Raw genomic sequence first — 14,176 nt, forward strand, 5'->3', positions numbered from 1 at the left:
TCATATCTATAGAATCATATAGGTATACTACATCCGAAATTAAATAGAGAGATTCATATTTTACCAAAATTTCAAGAAAGAAGAGGGGGCTCGGATCCCTCTGTGAGACCATCAGTGAGAAGTAATAGACCCTAAATTCCTACAAAACGAAGTAAACTTCCATTTATTGAGTCTTATAAAATTCCTTCTTGAAGATTTTTCCAAGATCTAATTTACCCTTTTCTTCAATAATCCTAACTGAGACACCAATCAAGATTCCAAAACCCAATTTCAAGTAGCTAAAGAAATAGTACATGCCTCAAATTTTCAAAAATGGCAACATCGCCCTCCTCAATGACCCCGGGACTTAAACTCAACCCTCCATCTTCACAATTTATACGAGCTCTACGTGCAACTGGACAACTGGAGACCGCTCCCATCTCCGTCTCTGTCCCCACCTCCGCAATCTAGTTAGGAGAGAATGAGCCCTAAACGCCGCCGCTACCACCATTCCCAGCGAAAAACAGAAGATCCTGCCTCCTAGGGATGGTAGAGATGCTAACAGGGAAGTTGCTTGGCCTCAATGCCAAGCTCGAACTGGTCCTTGCAAACGGCACAGAGCATAAAAGGGTCATCGTTCAGAAGGGACTGGTCGATTCTAATGGTGGGTATTGCGTCAATGGAAGATTTCGAAGCAAGGAGAGGCGTAGATGGGTTAGAGGAGGACTGACTGGAAACAGAGAGAATGAGAGATAGAGAAAGACGAGAGAGAGAGAGAGAGAGGAGATTTGAGGGATGCAGGAAATTTGAAGTCGAACCACTGGGATTGACTTTGGGGACATTGTAGTCAAAGAAGAAAATGGGGGAGTTATATTCGGGCTAGGAAAAAATGAATTTGCTGAAGAAAAAAAACACAACTTTTATTATAGGCGGGCTCCCAAATAAATTACCGCCATTTTTTCCTTTTACCACATATATATATAAGTATAGCATAACACTTTTTCATCAGTATTATATTTTTATGTTATAAAAATGGGTATTTGGTGTAGTGCATGATCTCGGCATTGAGAGCCAGAGACTTGTTGCAGGGGGGATGCATAGGTTTCCTGGCTAGTGTAGTGGATACTGATAGAGTTATGACGGCAGGGCCGGGAGAGACTAGATTGGTGTGTGAGTTTTTGGATGTATTTCCTAAGGATCTTCCAGGGTTGCCGCTGCTCAGGGAGATTCAATTTGAGATTGAGTTGGCACCGGGGACAGAACCAGTATCAAGGACACCATACAGAATGGCACCAGCATAATTGAAAGAGTTGAAGATACAGCTGCAAGAACTTTTGGATTTGGGGTTTATCAAGCCTAGCTACTCTCCATGGGGCGCTCCAGTGTTGTTTGTTAAGAAGAAGGATGGGCCTTTGAGGATGTGCATCGATTACAGAGAATTGAACAAGTTGACTATTTAGAATAAATACCCTCTACCAAGGATTGATGACTTGTTCGATCAGCTGCAAGGTAAGACGGTGTTCTCAAAGATTGATCTTCGATCTGGTTATCACCAGCTGAGGATCAAGGATGAGGATATACCAAAGACGGCTTTCCGGACGCGTTATGGGCATTATGAGTTCTTGGTCATGTCTTTTGGTCTGACCAATGCCCCAGCAGCCTTCATGGACTTAATGAACATGGTGTTCAAGGACTTCTTGGATCAGTTCATCATTGTCTTCATCGACGACATTTTGGTATACTCTAGTTCAGAGGCGGAGCATGAGCAGCATCTCCGACAGGTTTTGCAGAGGTTGAGGGAGCATATGTTGTAGGCTAAGTTTATGAAGTGTGAGTTCCAGCTACCAGAGGTGACCTTTCTTGGACATATTGTTGGGGCGGATGGGATTAAGGTGGATCCATCCAAGGTAGAAGCAGTTAGGGATTGGTCGAGGCCGAGGAATGCCTCGGAGGTGCGGAGTTTTCTTGGGTTGGCTGGTTATTATAGGCGGTTCATAGAGGGGTTCTCAAAGATTTCTTCACTGATGACAGAGCTAACAAGAAAGAATCAGAAGTTCCTCTGGTCAGAGAAGTGTGAGATCAACTTTCATGAGTTGAAGCGACGGCTTATTTCTGCACCTGTATTGAGTCTTCCTTCGGAGGAAGGGAAGTTTGTGGTCTACTATGACGCATCGAGGATGGGTTTAGGTTGTGTGTTAATGTAGAATGAGAAATTTATAGCCTATGCATCGCAACAGCTGAAGGAGTATGAGCAGAGGTATCCGACTCACGATTTGGAGTTAGCAGTAGTGGTATTCGCACTAAAGGTGTGGCGTCATTATTTGTATGGAGAGAAGTGCAAAATATACACCAATCATAAGAGTCTGAAGTATTTCTTTACTCAGAAGGATCTGAATATGAGGCAGAGGCATTGGTCGGAGTTTGTTAAGGACTATGACTGTGACATCCTTTACCACCCTGGGAAAGCCAACGTAGTGGCAGATGCACTGAGCTAGAAGGGCCCAGGACAATTGTATAGTTCCACCCAGATCTCGAGGGAATTGGTTGATGAGATGGCCAAGGCAAGAATAGAACTGGTGGTAGGCCAGTTAGCCAATATCACTTTGCAGTCGACCCTGTTAGAGCGGGTCAAGGAGGGTCAGTTGGTAGATGTACAGTTGCAGGAAGTTAGGCAGCATGCTTTAGCGGGGACGGCAAAGGATTATGCAGTTTCTGAGACAGGTTTGCACCGATATCAGGGACGGATATGTGTTCCAGCAGATGAGGGGATTAGACGGGAGATATTGGATGAGTCTCACATTACACCATACTCACTTCATCCGGGTACCACGAAGATGTATCAGGATCTACGGACATTATATTGGTGGCCCCGGATGAAGAAGGATGTGGTTGAGTATGTGTCTAGATGTTTGACATGTCAGCAGGTTAAGGCTGAGCATCAATGCCAGCAGGATTGCTTCAGCCTCTAGGTATCCCAAAATGGAAATGGGAGGATATCACGATGGATTTCATGGGAGGATTACCCAGGACAGTTGGACTTCATGACTCGGTGTGGGTGATAGTGGACAGATACACCAAGTCAGCTAATTTTCTACCAGTGAGGTCGACTTATACAGTGGAACAGTATGCAGTGCTATATGTGAGGAAGATAGTTCATCTCCATGGGGTTCCGAAGTCTATTGTATCTGATCGAGACCCTATCTTTACCTCCAAGTTTTGGGGAGCTCTACAGAGAGCCATGGGTACTCAGCTGAAGTTTAGCACAGCTTTTCATCCTCAGACTAATGAACAGTCTAAGAGGACGATTCAGGTATTGGAGGACATGCTTAGAGCATGTGTGATTGATTTCGAGGGTTCGTGGAGTAAGTATCTCCCATTGATCGAGTTTTCATATAACAACAGTTACCAATCCACGATTGGAGTGGCTCCTTATGAGATGTTATATGGAAGAAAGTGCAGATCGCCCGTTCACTGGGATGAGATGGGTGAGAGAAAGTATTTGGGGCCGGATATGGTTCAGAAGACTAATGAAGCCATTGAGAAGATTCGAGCTAGAATGCTTGCCTCGCAGAGAAGGCAGAAAAGCTACGCTAATCCTATGCGTAGGAGCGTGGAGTTCCAGGTTGGGGACCACGTGTTTTTGCGAGCTTCACCATTGAGGGGTGTGAGGAGGTTTGGAGTGAAGGGAAAGTAGAGCCCTCAGTTTCTTGGACCTTTTGAGATCTTAGAGAGGATTGGACAGGTGGCTTATAGGCTGGCCTTGCCACCGTCGCTATCAGGAGTTCATAATGTGTTCCATGTCTCTATGTTGCGAAAGCATGTTTCTGATGTGACGCATGTGCTGAAATACGAGGACTTAGAATTGCAAATAGATTTATCCTATGAGGAGTGACCAGTCCAGATTTTGGATCGGAAGGACAAAGTCCTACGAAATAAGACAATTCTGTTAGTGAAAGTACTATGGAGGAATAGCAAGGTCGAGGAAGCGACCTGGGAGCTAGAGACAGCGATGCGGGATCAGTATCCTGAGTTATTCAGGTAAATTTTGAGGACGAAATTCTCATTAGGAGGGGATAGTTGTAACGACCCAAATTCGCTAATAAGGCTTAAGGGCCTTGATTAGTGTGCCAGGAGGGCATAAACGTGATTAGAGTGAATAATATTGACTTAAATGTGTGAATATGTGATTGATGATGACTATATGATAATTAAAGATATTATGTGATAATATGATATATATATGTGATAAATGTGGGAACCACATTATTATGTGGTAGGTTTGCAGAGCTCAGGTCAGATAGCGTGAAAAGTCATAACGGGACTTAAAATATGACTTTGGACAAGTCAGGGGTATTTTAGGTGTCGGGTAGTGAATTGGACTATCGGGTTATGAAAATAAATATATGGAGATATATTTGAGGTTAGGATATCTAGGCGGAAATATTGGGGGATTTTACCGTTTTGGCCTCGGGGATGATTCTGACACCCCGAGCCGTGGGATTAACTTGACGAGTAAGACAAACTTACGAATCCTTTAGAAAACTAGACCGACATTATCTTTTTCCCCTCAGATGGTTACTCTCACTCTCACTCTCAAGAAAAACAAAGGGAACCAAACCAAATACTCTCAAGGGAATTGGAGAAATTGAAGCTGAAGAATTGCTGGAAATTTAGAGGAATTCAGGAGCAACCTTGGGGATTAGCTCAGTAGACAATCAAGGATTAAATCAGGACCAAGGTAAGCATGAATTTCCTTCCCCTTGTGGTTAGAACTTGAGTTTCAGCTGGGTATTGAGGTATTGTTCAATTGATGATTAGGGTGGAATTGAGCTGGAGAAATCCTTGGAATCAACTGGGTTTTGGCTAAGGGAAGGGTTCAATTAAGAAGGTAAGCTTTGTTTCATGAATTGATGATTTGAGTTTGAGTTTTGACTGGTTATAACAGGGTGTTCATGTTCTTAGAGTTTCAAGGATTGGAAGTGAATTTTCTATGGTTTATTGAGCTGAGGTTTTGTTGAAATTGTGTCGCATGAGTTGAGGGTATGTTGGGTGTTGAAGTAGGAAGCTTAGGGGTGGTTTTGGCTGGGGTTTTGAGTTTTAAAATGATGGGTTTTCTGGGCACGAAGGGAAGGGTCGCGGCTCTGTTCTAGAGCACTGCGGCCTTAGGATGAAAAAGGGCCAAGGACGCTCGACCATGGGAGGGCGTCGCGGTGCCCAAAGCAAGGGCCACGGCGCGTGTCTTTGCTCAGGATAGTCTTGGTTCTGTTTTGAGGCTAAGGCCACGTCTAAGCATCAAGGGTCGCTGCCCTTGGTTGTGCACATGAATTTTTGAGGGTTTTAGGCATGGGAATGTGGTCTAGTATGCTCAAGATTGATTTCACCACCGTGCTTGGTTGAATTCGGATTCCCGGGAGTTAGTTTTGTAACCGGAAACCTATATTCGAGTATTAATGGAACCCTATAATTAATTTGGTTGTGACTAGGTGATAAAGGCTTAGGCTCGGGAACGGATCGTGCTTGCGGGGCGTTTCTCGTAATTCAATAACTACAAAGATTAAAGGTAAGAAAACTGCACCTGGTTAAATATATGTGACGGGACTAAGGGTTCTCTACTGTGATTGCTTGAAATGATGGTATTATGCCATGCAAGCTATTTAGTGAACCAACGGCCTAAGGGTGCCAAGGGTTACACTAGCGCACAGGGCGCGGCTCGGCCACTGGTAGCCGAGGACAACTTATTATGCACTGAGCTTGGTTTAAGCGGGCCAGAGTCAGTGGGTTAAACAGAGGGTGCGGCCTAAGTCGTCGGCCCTGAATATCATGTGATATGAATGAGATATGTGATTGAATGTATCTTGAATCTAAATGTATGTGATGAATATTTGCTGTGGATTATCTAATGGGAGTACATGTGTAATGATTTAACCATCTGTTATCATTGTTTGTGTTGTATATGATGTTTTCTTGCTGGGCTTTGGCTCACGGGTGCTACATGGTGCAGGCAGGCCGCTCAGCCACCACGGTTGAGGAGGTTACAGGGACAAAAGGACCAGAACCTTGTATTTTGCCTTAGTATGGCTAAAGTTTCCTTTTAATTGTTGGGTTTTGCAATTCAGATTTTTAACTCTGATCTTTTGGGGATCCCTTTTGTAAACTGTTTGTTGAATTATAAAATGTATCTTTTGGGACCAAAATGTGTTTTAACCCTAGAACACTTAAACTAACGACACGTTTTTAAATTAATGTCTTGATTAGCAAGTCTTGCACTTTACAAGTACACAGTGTAGCGGTCTTGGCTATCCAGGGCTTTACATAACTCATACTACATAAGCATCTACTCTACAGTTTAAGCATTCATGTTAATCAAGTATTAAGCATACCAAGTATATCACTTTATACCACCAATCAATCAACATATGATAACTAGGGTTAACACCCTTTGGCCGCACCCTCTATTTTTCCCACTGACTCCAGCCCGCTTAAACCGAGCTCAGTGAATATTAAGTTGTCCTCGGCTACCAGTGGCCGAGCCGCGCCCTGTGCACAAGTATAATTTATGCTAGCCTTAGGTCGTTTTTCACATGTCCCATGGCATAATACCATCTATGAAATCATACAGATATAGGGAGCTCTTAGTCCCATCACAAACACATAACCGGGTCTAGTTTTCTTTCCTTTGGATTTGCTAGCTTTGTTCAATTTGATCCTCAAGCACGATCCCATCCAAGCCCTAGCGTACACCTAGTCACAGCCATAGATTAGAATCATCACCAAACCTCAAGTCCAAAACCTAGCCTCGGGACCAATCCCGAGCCCTCGGGATGCCCCAATTCCACCAATCGGGGTGGTGGAACCGAACCCCGAACCCCCAGGCAAAAACCTTTGAAAATGACCCAAAAACCGCTTTCTGGAAACACGGTAGCACTACAACGCTCTAAGGAGAGCGCTTCAGCACTACAAACAGAGCCTAAAATGCCCCAGAGCACCAGGCCTAACACTACAGCGCCCAGTGACTAGCTCTGTAGCACTAGTCACAGCACAGCATTTTCTCCTTCGAATTTTCCTGAGCCAAACCGACTCAAAACCCAACCAAACCTCAACCAAACTTCAAAGCAAGCCTCCCAACATCCTCCACTCAACCCAAACATCCCAACCACACATAACTCAATCACATGCACCCCTAATCAAAGAATTCACCATAGCCAAACCTAAAGCTCACAAACTCACTAAGAACAACAACTGAAACTACATAACTTAAGCCAGAGTTTCTTTCCTTTGATGGATGAACTCAACCTAGGCTATCCTCCTCACTAGCTTGGCCTTCACCTCCTCAAAGCTCAGCTTCAATTTCCCTAGTTTTCCCACCAAAGCTTAGCTCAAAATCCTTGTTTACATAAAACCAGAAACTGAAGAAAGACAACCTTAGACCTTACCTCAAATGGATGAATTGCTCTTGCTAAATCCTTGCTAATTCTTCAAGCCAGATCAAGGACCCTAGCCTCAAGCATCTACTCTGACTCTCCCTGAATTTCTGCCTTAAAAGACCTCAAGAATTGATGAAGAAAAGCTTAAACCGAGAGAGAGAAAGATAAACTTCCAATTTCCCCTTTTTTCCATTTTTCCTTTCTTTTCCTTCACACTTCTAAATCCTTCTACTTATTCCACTAAGGTACAAAGCCTAATAATACCTATCCTTTATAAACCAAATGACCACAATACCCTCCCATAATTCCTAAGCCTTTTAATCCACCTAGGGGCATTTTGATCATTTCACCCAATTCCCTCTAATTCCTCGAATGTCTCTGATTGTTACCGCTTTCCTCCCGACACCTAACTAATCACCTATTATATTCCTCAATGTCAAAATTGACCCCAGTGCACTCTCTAAATTCCCATAAATACCCCCAGGCTCGCCCTGAGCCGGGTACAAACCCCTGCCGTGACTTTTTTGCTAAACCGCTCACTAGGATCTTCTCAAATCACAGATTACAAATATATCCACATAATAATGTGGTCTCAACAATTTATCACAAATATATACAGTTATGCCCTTCTAACCTAATCAGGGCCTACATGCATACTAATACACATAGTCATGCATCAAAGATATTCAAATAGTCATATAACATGCTTTAATCGTTGAATCACAAATAATCCAGTTATGCCCTCCCGGCACACTAATCAAGGCCCTTAAGCCTTATTAGTAAATTTGGGTCGTTACAGCTTTACAAATAAGTGATCCTTTCACTAGCTTATCAAGATAGGTGCTCGATGAACTGGTCACCAATAAAACCTATCGCGTGACCATAGAGTCATAACCGTGGGATTCCGCTCCCTAGCCATGTGACAAGCAGTCACCTAGGCCTTAGGCCCTGGCTCTGAGTAACTAGTCCTACACTAGTAAAGCGCTTATAATTTTCATCGACCTTAGGTTCAGTCCAGCATTAATGCTCCTAGAGTCATTCAACGCTGATATCGATTAAATCCAATATTTTATCGGCCCTGCGTTCAGGACGCTTGTGCAGTTCCTGACTCTTAGGTCAGTAATACGCGACCTGTGCCGATTCTGACTAATCAGTGCCATACACAAGTAAGCAAGCTCTGGAAAGAATTTAATATGCAATCAATGTCCACATTTACCAATCAACATGCCTCAACAACAATCATGCATGTCATAGACATAGGGTGCAATTTTCTTACCTCTGGTTCGAGCGAGAAATAGAACAAGAACGACTCCTGCGAACGATCAACCTTTTGATTCCTTAGCGGTTACCTAATCATAACCAATTATAACCTCCATTAATGAAAATCAACAATAAAAGGGCCTTGACCTAACCCCACTCTCTAGGCCTCGAAACGTACCCACACGGTGAGTAGATTCGATCCCGGGCCTTAAGGATTGAAACCCCGAGCCAAAAACCCTTAAAAACACTCAAAACGGGATTCTGAAGGAATAGAGCAGCGCTACAGCACTGCTCACTAGCACCCCAGCGCTATTCTTAGAACCCCAAACCGCCCAACAAAGCACTGGGTAGCGCTATAGCCCCCCCTGGTGGGCGCTGTAGCGCTACACCCAGCCAGATCCTCCCCTGAAACCTCATCCCTCGACTCCTTCAATTCCAACTTGATTCCAATGCTTCCAAACCTCATTTTTGGTGCCAAATGAACCCAAAAACCATCCTCACATGCCCTAAGCATCACAACCACAAGAACCCTAGCCAAAAACTCCCAACAAAACCAATCATCCAACCTAGAAATCTCAACTGAAAACCAAAGCTAAACACAGTGCAAACCAGGAAATTGAATGGCTAGAAACTTACCTCAAGCTCAGATTATGATGCTCTTCAATGGTGGAACACACTCCCAAGCTCTCAAGACTTACTTCCCAAGCTTGAATCCTCAAGTTAGGCTCAAAAATCCAAAGAGAAAATAAGGAAAAACAGGTACGGGAGAAGTGTTTAAAATTGCTCTGTTTTCTCTTCCTTCTATTGCCTTCAATGGCTAAATACTATCCTAGGGGTGAAAAGACCAAAATACCCCTAGGTCAAATAAGGATTTCTAAAGGCTCCCAAGGGAAAAATTGACATTTCCACCTATTTCGTTAATCATAATTAACGCTCTCCAATTCCCGTTGTTTTCGATATTCTCAAACACCAGTAATTCATATCCCGTTACCCTTTAATTCCCGGCAATGCTCTAATCATTAAAATCACCCCAAGACGGCCACGAACTTAAACCTGTTATGACTAAACCGCTAATTAATATTTAAAGATCGTCCCATGCCGAATAGCTCGAACAAATCCACATTATAATGTGGTCTCAACAATATGTCACCGATATGCATACAAATTTACAATTACGCCCTCAATGGGCCAAATTACCAAAACACCCCTGTAATGAAATGTGGATCCACATGCATGCATTTAACATCATATTATAATATAATTCACATTAACATGCATATAATTATTTAATGGCATAATTAAACAATTATGGCCCTCACGGCCTACTAATCCAGCCATTAAACCGCATTAGGGATTTTGGAGCATTACAGTAAAATAATCAAAATCCCTAGAATTACTTCCTGGTCTCACTAACTCCAAATATATCCTCGAATATTCCTTCTCATTACCCAATATCTCTGAAATGTACTAAATACCCAAAATACCCCTTGACTCACCCCAGTCAAGTATTGGTCCTGTTGTGACTTTCCCGCTAACTTGCTCCCTAAGATCTCCTCGTGCCGAGTAACCCAAATATATCCACATAATAATGTAGCCTCTCACATATATCACATATATGCCAAATATACCCATAACCGGGCAAATTCCAAAAATTGCCCTTCTTATAAGAAATGGGCCCACATGCATATTTAATACACCTAAACATGCATATCAAGTCATATTATAATATAACTCAAATAATAATACACTGATACACATAAATATCACATAATTTCCATAAGTTTCCATCCTGGCCCCCTAATCAAGGCCCTAAGCCTTATTAGACAATTTGGGATATTACATTAAAGTACCATTCTTGAGCGACATCAAACAAGGTAGAAGGGAATATCCTACATCAAGCATCTTCAGATACTTTTTGAATATCCATCTATATCTCAAATTTATTTACGTGGGATCCAGGGTCTTCATTCCCAGTATAGCTTGGCAGGACTGGCATCTTAAATGTACTCGGGACTTCTACAAGAGCAATCTTATTGATGAACAGAGTGCCTTTTCTTCTTTCATACTCAATATCAAAAGTTTTATTCCCGACCAACTATTGTACGGCCTGATTTAGCGCATCAATTTGAGCATGAACAGGAGTTGGAATTGCAGGAGCATGAGCTATTGTTGGAATGTGTTCATCGTGCCTTTCTGTTCGATCATTCATCACATTCCTCAGATCATCTTCTCTTCGTCTTTCCTCCGATCCTCCTAATCAGTCAAACACATTGGGCTGCCTTGGTCGCCCCCAACGTTTAAGCTCTCTAGTCAGTTATTCATGGGTGGAGGCTCCTGTTGTCCATGCCTCTACTCATCTGGTCAACAAGAATTTCTCCTTGATTCCGATAATAATCAAAATCTCCCTCATTATAGTCATGTCCATCCCTAAATTGTGATCGATGGGTCCGCGACCGACTATACATGTTGTCTCCTTTTCTTCAATCAAATCCATCACGATAAACAAGGAGTGGCCTTTGCGGCCTGCGCTGGTCGCTAAGTCCCGATACATTATTATGTCGTGGGGGACCTCTGAACGCAAAGCCAATGTCAGGCTGCCTCCTATTTCCCGAAGGTACATTTCCTAGTCCCCTTCCAGGGAGAACCTATTCATTAGTCACTAGGCGTCTTGGGCTATGGGGATGGCGCTTGTCCCTATTTTTCCTTGGATTTTCCTCGCTTACTCGAGTAGAATGCCGAGGTGGACGTTGCTTGTTATGTTTGCCAGAATTTTGTGGTTGTCCTTCTGGTTGAGCAACTCAAGGTTTTTCGGGGTGATGAGGGTCCTGAGGTAGTGGTGGATTTTGAGGCTGCTCAAGTTATTGTTTATTTTGTGAAGGTTGATGTCCCTTAGCTAGATGAATAGCAGATTACAAGGCAACAATAGCATCTCTTTGTTGGCGGTCCATTTCCTATCAATCTCCATCTGTTGCACAATCATTTTCTTAGCCACGTTCTCATGGTTAGCTTATAAGGTGGCTAACTCATATTCTAACATCCCCATGGCTACTCGCAAGGTCTTTCCATCAATCTCCTCGCTATCTCCCTCTAACTCTACCTGAGGCTCTTCTTTAGTGACTCCCGAAGGAGGAGGTTGATTTTGTGGACCCTCAAACGTCTGACCTGCCTATTGACCTTGAGTCTTTTTAGACCGTGGAGGCATGGTTTCTTAGTTAATTTTTTACTATTGATATCCTTGAGTTCAACTCTCAATAAAAGCATAAAAAATTTGACCACAAAATTGGCCAACGACACGAAGTCAAATAAGCGATGTAAAAGGAAGAGTTGAACTATAAAATAATAAATGACACCAATAAATTATTGTGGATCGGCATGATAATTGGTAATAACCTACATCCACTTGTACTTTTATTACTGTAAAAGGTCTCAAACACACGATCATATTAACTAGAATCAACCGAGTTTCATGTGCCTAAGAGAATACAAGAATTAGTGTATAAAATTCTCACAACCTCTCTCTAGAATACTTCATTCATAAAAAATAATGATTCACTAAGCTTCTATTTATAGGCTTAGGAATTTACAAAATGGGTCGTGGGCCTCCCATGAATTGCGTAACAAACTGTAATAAAATAATTGAGTAATAAATGTGTAACACATTGGATAACCAAGACCATTACACTGTGTGTTTAAAATAGTGATTAACCTGCTAAGCAAGTCGTTTGAACTTAAATGTGTAATTAAAGACTAAGTCAAGGTTAAGTAATAAAAGATTTGGTCAACAAAATGATTATTTTTCATTAAAATATCAAGTTTGTACACGGGATCCCATATACAATTTAGCCGACCTAAGCGGCAAAAACAGGGTTTAACCCTAGTTCCTCCCAAGCTATCCCGACAGTGGCCATCGAGTAGGCTGCATATGTACACATCGCCCCTGAAGCTCTCCAACTCATGGCTAGTCCAGCTTACAACTCCCTTACCTGCACCTTGTAGCACCCGTGAGCCAAAGCTCAGTAAGAAAACTTAAAACAAACTGCACAACTAGGCAACAGTATAAAAGTAGTAAATATAATTCACTAGATTCAACTAACAATAGAATATATGCAACAATCTCAATAAAAGTACTCAACTTAATCAAGCATATAAATCAACCTCATAAACCAATACAAATAGTTAAGCGTGAACCACTCTTCTGTTTATTGTATAATGTCCAGACCCGGCGCCCTTAGGCCGAGTCCACTAGCTTTATGGCTGACCCCAACACCCTTAGCAGCTGCGTTCCGCACGCTTGCTATCAGCCCCCGGCACCCTTAGGTCGGCCTGTAAACAAATATAATCACAAATGCATAATGCATAGCAAGTAAACAATGGCAGCGCATACAAGCATGCCCAATCAGATATTCTCAACTACAGACATGTTCATGTTCATAATATATTCATGCAAGGGGTTTAAGCCCCAACCAGAACTTGGGTGCAACTTTCTTACCTCGGATCCCGAGCAGCAAGCGTATGACGGCCCCGAGGACGATCCTTAATTCCTGAGCCCTTACAGTAAAACCTAGTCATGATGCGATAATGGATAACCATAAGATTCTAAACCATTTAAAAGCTTTGAATTCAAATGCTAGCCTCCGGGACCTTGAATCACACTAAACCGAGTAGTTGAATTCATCCCGAGCGATTAGGTTTAAATCCCCGAGCCTCTCTAAGCCTTAAGAAGAATCTAGGATAAAATTGTCTATGTGGGCAGCAACCTGGCCCTGAGGCTCGTGGCGTGCCTCAAGTTAGAGGCGCAACCTCTGCATTTGGGGGGGAGGCAAGCGGCAACTTACCCCCTAGGGTCGCAGCACGCCTATAAATCAACAAGCCCTCCCAGGGCATTCTGAGCATGCGGGCCGCAGCGCTCATGAACTGGGTCGTGGCGTACCCCCGTGAACCCAAAATTCCATGGGTTTTCAGTATTTTTCCTTACTTCAAATGCCTAAAATCCAATTTAATAGTACAACCAAACCCATACCAAATCCAAAATTCTTATCTTTATAGCCTAAACATCATAACCAGACTATAACACCAGTTCATTCTCCCTTAAATTCTAAATTCTCAAACCTACCCAAGCTCCCTTAAATAAAACCAAACTCAACAAAATTTCAGCAATTAACATCTAAAATTATTACCTCAATTGTTAGCCTAATCATCTTAGAAATCCTTGACTGACCCTAGCTTTGTTTCTCCTAGCCTTCCCAGCTCAATTTCAAGCTTAATTCCTTGAGTCTTCTCCTCCAAAACTTCAAAGCTCCCTTAAGCTCTAGAGAGGAATTGAGAGAACGTGAAAGAGAAGAGGGAGAGAGAGAGAGGGAGTCTCTTAGATACTTTTTGACTGTTTCTCAAAGTTCCACGCCCCAGCCAAGACCCATCCAATAGTTAGTAAAAGACCAAATTGCCCATAAGTATACCTTTAACCTCAAATGGTCCCAAGGACAAAATCGTCATTTGTCACATTTCCCGCTAAC

Source organism: Humulus lupulus, chromosome 2 (genome assembly GCF_963169125.1).
Source record: "Humulus lupulus chromosome 2, drHumLupu1.1, whole genome shotgun sequence".
In the NCBI taxonomy this organism is placed as follows: domain Eukaryota; kingdom Viridiplantae; phylum Streptophyta; class Magnoliopsida; order Rosales; family Cannabaceae; genus Humulus; species Humulus lupulus.